Source organism: Cucurbita maxima, unplaced genomic scaffold (genome assembly GCF_002738345.1).
Source record: "Cucurbita maxima cultivar Rimu unplaced genomic scaffold, Cmax_1.0 Cma_Scf00012, whole genome shotgun sequence".
Lineage (NCBI taxonomy): Eukaryota > Viridiplantae > Streptophyta > Magnoliopsida > Cucurbitales > Cucurbitaceae > Cucurbita > Cucurbita maxima.
Genome location: NW_019272028.1, coordinates 5,193,630 through 5,203,220, shown reverse-complemented (window position 1 = coordinate 5,203,220; position 9,591 = coordinate 5,193,630).

Here is a 9,591-nt window from a genome sequence, read left to right as displayed (position 1 = left end):
TAGTAAAATAAATACAATTAAATAAAAAAAATATCTCTCTCCCTCTCTCTCTCTTGAATATCTGAAAATAAAAAAACATTGAACTTATTATTTAAACCAATAAAAAAAACGAAAGTCAACATAATGTTGCTGTCCATTATATTCATAGTTTATTTTCGGTATTTGAAGTTTTGAAGCTAACTTTACTTCAAAGATTTTTTAATTTATCTTTTAACCAAATTAATTAATTAATTAATTATTAATTTTTTTTTTTTTTGAATATAAAGGAAGAAGAAACAAAAAAAAAGAAAAGAAAAGATGTTATTAAAAGTAAGGGGAGGAATAATTAAGGATGATGAGAAATGGAAGCAAAGAGATGCATGAAAGAAAGGGAAATAATTAGGGTTGGTCCGGCCAATTATTAGGCACAAAAGTTGACACAGTCTTCCAAGTCAAGTCGACAGGCCTTACATTTTTGTTTATGTTGGAATGGTCCACATTTTGACTTTTGTGCAAGTTTCAGCTTCTCCTTTCTTCTACATTTTTGTTGTGTTCTCAACCTCCATTGTCTTTCTTTCTAGAATTGTACTTACAGCACGAGTATTGTGTGTATTCCTATACCTTTTCCTAAATTAATACAAATATTAAAATTAATTTTGAAGTTATATCAGTTGAACTATAAATGTATTTATGTAATGAGATAAATGGTACCATCTCTTCATTTTCTCTTAGTATGATTCAGTGTGCAGCAATTGCTTGCTCGCAAAGAAATGGTTGCCGGGTCATGCGGGAGGTAACGCCCATCTTCAAAGACGGCTCCTTTAATTCTTCCCCATCCTATGTCCTCTTCTTGCAGGCTATCATCAGAAGAGCACTCTACATTACCCATTTTCTTTTCTTTAATTTGACCATCAATTCCACACCCTTTTTCTATTACCACCGTCTCCCTCCTTTGCCCTTTCCACTGGGGAATGCCTACTTCATCACCCCATATTTCTCAACCCCATATGGGTCTTTCCACATCCCAATTATATATATATCATAAAAAACAGTTTTCTTTTAAAAAGTCAAATATGAGAGTAATTTTTATATAGCTGCCTAAACCATTTTGAATATTATTAGATGATGCCAACATGTCTAAGTGTGACCATTGATTGTGATAACATATAATAAATGTGATGGTTGAATATTCTTTGTTACCCATAGCTTATTATACAAGAGTCACTTCTTTTTTCTCTTCTTTTTAGAATCTTTAGAATTTGAAAAACAAAACATTTTAAATTGCTGAGTTAGGCTTACCTTTGTAAAAATTAATTGAATATTGAATTTTGTTGACTATTTCAAGTCGAGAAGTACGATGGGTAACAAGATCCAATGGAACAATATGAAAAATGAACCGGGGTAACCTCTCCACTAAACCATACAGATGCAAGTTTCGTACCTGCCAATATGATAGATGACACGACACAACAAGCAACCTGCCAAACACAACACTGCCACTATATTCCAAAGCTAACACCATTGCTTACGTAAACTGATCTAAGGTTGAAAGGAAGATATAGACACTATCTTTATTGGTACGATACATTTTAAGAAAATTAAAAATAAAGTTACGAGAGCTTAGATTTAAAGTGGAAAATTGTTAAAAAATCATCACTAACCCAATAGATTCAAGTTCAATAATTGCATGAGTTTATTGAATATTTATTTTAGGAAAACGATTTAGATATTTTAGAAAAAATATTTAGATATTTTAAGAAAAAAATTAGAAATGGTAGGAACAAATTGTCTAGCCTCTATCCCTCCACCCTAATTAGGTTTTCATCCGAAGAAATATAAAGCAGTAGTATTATACAAAGTGTCTTAAAATCTCTTCTCGAGGTCTTAAGATTGCGAGTGTTTCTCACAAATAATTTTGATTAACAGTCTGGTATTAGAGCAAGGTTAGTGTAGGTTATCTAATCTCTTGGAATTCTTAGTATGCTCTATGGTTGCAGCTCTGTCTATCTTCCACATTAAAAACAATTTCTTGAGATTATTAGTGAGGGAGTGAGTTTCTTTGTGTAGTGAGTAGTCTATGATTCTACAAGTTTTGTTTTGAAAATGTTTGTTTGGTAATACTGAGGTCTTATCAACACGATGGAAGATTTCAAAATCTTTGGAGGAATTAAGAAATTTAACAACTACAATATGTGCGCTACATGCATGATGTTCTATTTACAAGGATATGACCTTTGGGAGATCGTTGACAGGAGTGAAACTACGCCGCCAGATGAGGATTCTAACGGTGCCTTGCGCAATGGAGAATCAAAGCAGGCAAAACAATGTTTGCCTTGAAAATCAAAATCGAAGAAAAGATGTTAGAGCATATTTGAGATGATAAGACAACAAAAGAAGCATAATACACGTTCGTGATGCTATTCTCAAAGAAGAATGATATGAGGCTAAAATTTCTGGAGAACGAGTTGTAATCAATTTCACAACGTAACATGGTGATTGCTTAGTACTTCCACAAGGTCAAGTTGATCTGTCGGGAGATTACTGAACTAGACCCGAAGTCCGCCATTGGAGAAGCTCGAATGAAGAGGATCATTATCCACAGATTGCGACCATAATATAGAAGCTTCGTTATTGTTGTACAAGGATGGCCCGCTCAGTCATCACTTGTAGAGTTTAAAAATTTGTTAGCTAGCCAAGAAACTATGGTTAAACAAATGGGAGACATCACATTGAAGGTCAAAGAAGAAGCACTCTACACAAGTGAAAGTCGGAGCAACAATAAGTCATCTACCAAATATGGATACAAAAAACGTGACAAAGGAAGAAACCACCAAGGAACTGCACAGCCAAGGAGAGCTCAGAAGAACGACAACAAAAGCTCTCAAGAGAAAAGATTTGAAGGTATCAGGAAGAAGGGCCACATGTCTAGGGATTGTTGGTCCAAGGAAAAGTCTGTCAAAAGCAACGTGACATCCTCCAACATGGAGATGGAGGAGGAATGGGATGCAAAGGCACTATGTGCCATAAAAGAAGACGAGCTATCTCTCATGGTGATGATGAGAGAGCATATCGATTGCGATGATGATTGGATCATCAATTCCGGATGCTCAAGTCACATAATTGATGATCACAGTGGTGCAATGAAAGTGGGATGACCCTCAGAGAAGGAAGTATTACTAGACTTGGACAACATTGAAGAAATTCTACAACAGAAAATGGGGGAGCAAATTGTACACGTTTGCTTAATTGCTTATGTGCTAGAAGATTCAAGTGACACTGATGTTAGTGACCAAGAAGTGACTCAACCACGCGAACTTGGTGAAAAGGAAATGACACCTCAACAACTTAGACAACCAGAAAGAATCATAAAGCTAAATCTAAAGTATACCAATACAACTATTATAGAAGACAAAGTTAAAGATTTAGAGACATATGAACACAATACTGCTTGGTAGCAGCAGACAAGGAAGGAAGAACTTATAGCTTTGGAGCAAAATCAAACTTGGGAACTAGTACCAAGACTAAAATATATCAAACTCATCTCTTGCAAGTGGATTTACAAAACAATGTGTCTCTTGGAAGGATCAATTGTGAGATACAAGTCTTGGACTGGAGTTTCAGTGTTCTCTCAACAATATGGACTAGACTATGATGAAATGTTTAGTCTATTGACAAAAATCACTATCGTATAGGTTCCTCCAACGCTACCGGTAAATAAAGATTGGAAACTATGGCAGATGGATTTGAAGAATGCTTTCGTGCATGAAGAGTTAGACCAGAAAATCTACCTGAACCAACCAAATGGATTTGAAAATGAAGTTGGAGTCATTAGTCAGTTCATGCAAAGTTCAAAGAAGTCTCATTTGGATGTGACTCGAAAGATTTTGTGATATGTCAAATGTACAATTGATTATGATCTTTTATACAAAAGAAGCGAAGACTGCAAGCTAGCTAGATACCATGATGCTGACTATGCATGATATCATGATACTCGAAGATCAAACACCGAATATGTGTTGAAGCTCGAATCAAGAACAATTTCTTGGTGTAGCAAAAGACAACCAACAATATCATTGTAAACTAGAGAAGCAGAGTTCGCAGCAGCTAGAGCAGCTTTGAAAAGTACATAGTTAAAACTCTGGAGGGAAAATTGGCACAAAAAAAATGACTATCCAATATCATTTCATTGTGACAACCAATCTGCAATTCGCCTAGCAGAATCCGGTGTTTCATGCTAGAACAAAACATGTTGAGGTATATAACCATTTCATTAGATAGAAAGTCCTGAAAGAAGAAATAGAGATACAATAGATCAAGACAGACGACCAAGTAGCATACTTACTTAGAGAAAGGCTAAATGCTGATAAACATGAGAACTTTTGCCATCTGCTCAACATAAATGCAGCGAATGAGGAGTATTTGAGTGTTAAAAGTACAATAAGGTTAAATCCAATAATTATTAAAGTTATTGTATATATATATTTTAAGGAAATAATTTAAATATCATTAGATGAGTCTTCAAAGGGGGTAAGGACCTCATCTAATTACCCATTATGAGATTGGCACCGAGATGCATCGAAGTTGAGGTTCCAAGTGTTAGACGGGGATGCTTCCAACACAAAGGTCCATATTGACGCCCCCTCATTCTCTGTCAACACTCAATCTATTGCTCTGAGATTCATAATAATGACTGCATTCCTTGCTTCTGTTATCCTTTACGAGATCAACCATCTAATCCCAATACTCACCTGCTTACCACAAACCACAAATAGATCTCTTTTAAATAAAATCTCTACTACTTGATAAGCATGATCATTAAAACATTTCAACTATTCTAGACCTCAATGTTTTTAAATTCATTTCAAACGTAATAATAACATCACAAATAACTGTGTCATTTTACAAGGAGTAACATATAAATAAATTACAAGTTATCATATTATATCATATTACAAGTAATAACGTATAGCAGAGATAGGTAAAAAGAGTGCAAAAATGATAAAAAGAGACAGAATATGACCTGATACAAATATCCAAATATCAATAGTTTATGTTGGCCAGTAGTGCTTGGGTATTCCCAGATCAATTCCACATGGACGTGCACGCACCTTCGATTCGTTAAGAGAAGCTTGACGAGTAGAAATACATTGCAAAACAATAATTAATTTATAAGAAACTGTTAGGTTGGGTGATGCAACAAAAATGAAAATAATGATCTTCCTATTTAAAACCTAAAACTTAATCCACGACTATAAAATTTGGTCCACAATTCTACTAAGTTACTAATAATTCTTCTAATAACTTATTTTATCAAGTCGTTTATAAGTTCACAATCTCCTTCGTAAACTTGACTTTGTTCGAGATTCTTCATTCTTGCAAATCCTGCATCTCAAAAAACTTAACCTTTACTAGGATCTTGGTTAGAATATTTGCACGTTGCTCTCTAGTGTTTACGAACTCCACAACGGTTTATCTCTTCCGAACACACTCACGGATGAAGTGGAAGCGAGTGTCAATATGTTTGCTTCGTTCGTGAAATACTGAATTCTTCATTAGTGCAATTGCATATTTGTTGTCGATGCCGCAGTTGCTGCCATGAATTCAGTCTCACAGGAAGATAGTGCCATAGTTTGCTGCTTTCTGAAATTGCCAAGAGATCAATTTTCGTTAAGATGAAACGCCATTCCTGTGGTTCTTTTTTTTAATCATCAACGTCTAGCTAAATCACTATCGATAAAACCTACTAGTTCTTCAAGACCTCACCCTCTTTGATGAAAGAAAATAATGGTAAGGGGAGAAGGAGCAAAGACACACAAATTATTATTATTATTATTATTTTGTGGTGGGTTATTCACTTTACACCATTTTTCTTATAAAAAAAATAACACATGCTACAAATGAGCTATCCTAATTTTACTCCCTAAAAATTAGTTTCACTCTTCCCTTCTTCTTGTCATCCATATTCTCCGCCTTTTTTCATTGAGAAATAAACAACAAAATAAAATAAATACTAACAATTATTTTTAGCCAAAAAACTCGGGAAACAAAAGAAATAAATAAAACAAGTTTATAACACCAACGGAGTAGGTTATGTCGGGCCGGGTACTAACCAGAGATACTAACAACTGTAAAGTGTTTTGTCAACCGCAAGTTCTCGATTTTCATGTTTGGTCATCTTCATTCTTGGTTCCATGGGAATCGAAGAAGGATTGCACTCCCCCATTCCTAGCTTATGTAGGATTTTCCTTACATATCTGGCCTGACATAAGTAATTGATTCACTGCTTTGTCGTACTTCAATACCCAAGTAATAGCTCAAAAGTTCAAGATCGCTCATCTCAAATTTCTGCTGCATGTCTTCTATGAACTGAGCTATAGCTTGTTTGTTTGAGCCGGCTATGATTAAGTCATCCACATATGTGCCGATTATCATTACTTCAACTCCATTAATTTTCTTGTAGAGAGCATATTATTGTAGACATCTAACAAAACAAAGCGACTGCAAACATGGATGAAGTTTAAAATTCCAGACCCTTGGAGCCTGTTTTAATCCATACAAGGCTTTACGTAGTTTTAATACCATGTTTGGATTTTCCTTGTCAACGATCCATTCTGGTTGAACAACATACACCTCCTCTTCTAACTCACCATCAGAAAAGTTGTCTTCACATCCATGTGATGTACTTTCCCGTTCTTAATTGCTGCATAGGCTAGAATTAATCTCACTGTTTCTAACTTGGCCATTGGTGCAAATACATCACTGTAATCTACACCAAACTGTTGTGCATATCTCTTTGCCACAAGTCTCGCCTTATTTTTCATGATCTCTCCATCTAGATTTTTCTTTAATTTGAAATTCCATTGGATGCCAATTGCTTTATGATTCTTCGGCAAATCTGTGAGTTCCCACGTTCTGTTCTTTTCAATGGAGAGAATTTCAGACTTCATGACATTCCTCCAATTTTCATTCTTAGCAGCTTTCTTATTTGAGGTTGACTCCTCTATGAAAAGAAAACAAAGGTCCACTGCTTCCTCCTTTGCTTCGTTCTGTTCTCTATAAATATCTTCTAGAGACCTGAACTTTTTTGGCGTCGACAAGCTTGATGATGATGCACTTGAGGTACTGTCTGGCGTTGATAAAGTTGAGGAAGAATTTTGGATCAACTTCGATTTGTTCAATATTTCTCTCCTCGGTTCTATTCTATTTTTCTAAAATTTGAACATTGAAAGTTCCTCTTTGTTCATCATCACCGTTTGTGATTTCTTCCCAACACCACTTTTTCTCCTCTTCAAACAACACATCCCTGCTCACCATAATTCTATTCTTCCGTGGATCCAATAGTTTGCAAGCTTTGGTTCCATCTTCATATTGTTAAAAGATGGTAATACTAGATCTGTTCTAGGGTTGAAATGACTACCATTGTTAGATAAAATCTGAGTTTTTACAGTTTTTCCTTATTCACACGATTTTAGAAAATCTTCGTTTAACCATTTGACAAAACACGTCGAATGGATCACCAAAATTTTAGACGGAAATTTTGTAGGGAGTGGCACAGATTTAGTTGGCCACTCTTCAGCCATATTTAGAATAATCTATATTTTAAATAGGAGATTTGTTCAGAATAAATAACAACCTGATTTTGAACGCAGTCAGAATTCAGTTATTCTCTCTCTTGTTTTACTCATTTTTCTTCCAACAACCAATTTCCTCTCACCGGAAGATCGGTGTATATCATTGCAGAGGAGCCAACCTATCAACAAACAAGTTGAATAGCTCAAGTGGTTAGAGCTTTGACCTAACATCACACAGCTCTCGGAGATCCACTTTAAGGACGGTGAATCCGTCGATAATTTTTCAATGCGGATTACGGGGCTTGCCAATAGCATCACCACACTCGGTGGCAGCATCAGCGAGACAGAAATCATGAAGAAGATGCTGCAGGTCGTCCCTGATCACCTCGAGCAAGTTGCAATTTCAATCGAGACATTGCTTGACGTAAACGACCTAACGATGGAAGAGGTGACCGGAAGACTGCGTAACGTCGAGCAGCGGAAGAAAAATACCATTTCAGCTGTCGACAAGGAGGGTCGTCTACTCCTCACTGAGGAGGAATGGCTTTCACGTGTAAAGCTCCGTGACAACACCGGCGAGAGCAATGGGTCCTCCTCCAGCCGCAAAGACGGTAAGAAGCCATGGATCTCCCACGGGCGCATGCGCGGGAAAGATGGGAATCAAAAGAAGGAGTCGACCAATGGCAGGCCGATCTGCTCGAACTGTGGGAAGAGAGGACACCTAAGCAGGAATTGCTGGAGCAAGCTTAGGAACAAGGAGAAGGCCGAAAAGGCCCATGTGGCTCAATCCGAGGAGGACGAGCCAACTCTCTTCATGGTAAGTGCATGTGTCCCCATTGTCGATTCCAAATCCACGGAAATGGAGGTAATCGACAACGATGTTGAACTCGAGAAAGAGCTCCAGCTGGGCGTAGCAAAGGTGGCACCAGCTAGGGAGCCAATTCAACTGGAGGAGGAGCGAGTGTTCGCTCAGATCAGCGAGTGGGACGAGCAACATAAGGACCGGCGATGGATCCTAGACACAGGGGCAACAAACCATATGATCGGGGCTAGATCTGCGTTCTCCGAGCTCGACTCGGGGATCCGCGGGACGGTGAAACTCGACGACGGCTCTGTCGTCGAGATCGAAGAACGCAGCACCATCCTGTTCGCCAGCAAGGAAGGCGAGCATCGCAAGCTGACCGACGTCTATTTCATCCCGAGGCTCAAGGCTAACCTTGTGAGCCTGGGTCAACTCGATGAGGCAGGCTGCTTCATCTCCATCGAGCGCGGACTACTCAAAATTTGCGATAATCAACGACGGCTGCTCACGCAGGCAAGGCGCACGACAAACCGTCTTTACATCCTGGACTTAGAGATAGAGCAATGTGTCAGTCTCTCGGCCAAGACCGAAGAGGTATCTTGGAGGTGGCACGCAAGGTACGGGCATTTAAACTTTCCTGCTCTAGAAAAACTACAGAAGGAGGAGTTGGTGCACGGTTTGCCAGCAATCAAAGGCGTGAACAAGCTGTGCGACGGGTGCCTCATCGGCAAACAGAGGTGCACACCCTTTCCGTCTCGAACATCCTATCGAGCCGATGAGCCGTTGGAGCTTGTACACGGCGATATCTGCGGGCCCATCAAGCCGGCGACCCCAGGCGGTAAGAGTCTCTTCCTCCTGTTAGTCGATGGCAAAAGCCGCTTCATGTGGCTGACCCTGCTGCAAGCGAAAAGTGAGGCGGCAGAGACGGTTAAGTGCATTAAAGCACGAGTGGAGGCCGAATGTGAGAAGAAGATGCGAGTGTTGCGCACAGACCGAGGACGAGAATTCACCTTGACAAGTTTCGGTAAGTACTGTGACGAAATCGGCATACAATGGCTCCTAACGGCGCCCTACTCCCCCCAACAGAACGGAGTGGTGGAGCGCCGGAATCAGACCATCGTCGGGACAACAAGGTCATTGTTGGTGACGGCCGAGATGCCTGGGAGATTCTGGAGAGAGGCAGTAATGACGGCCGTCTATCTCCTCAATCGGTCACCAACCCGAAGCCTTGACGGGAAG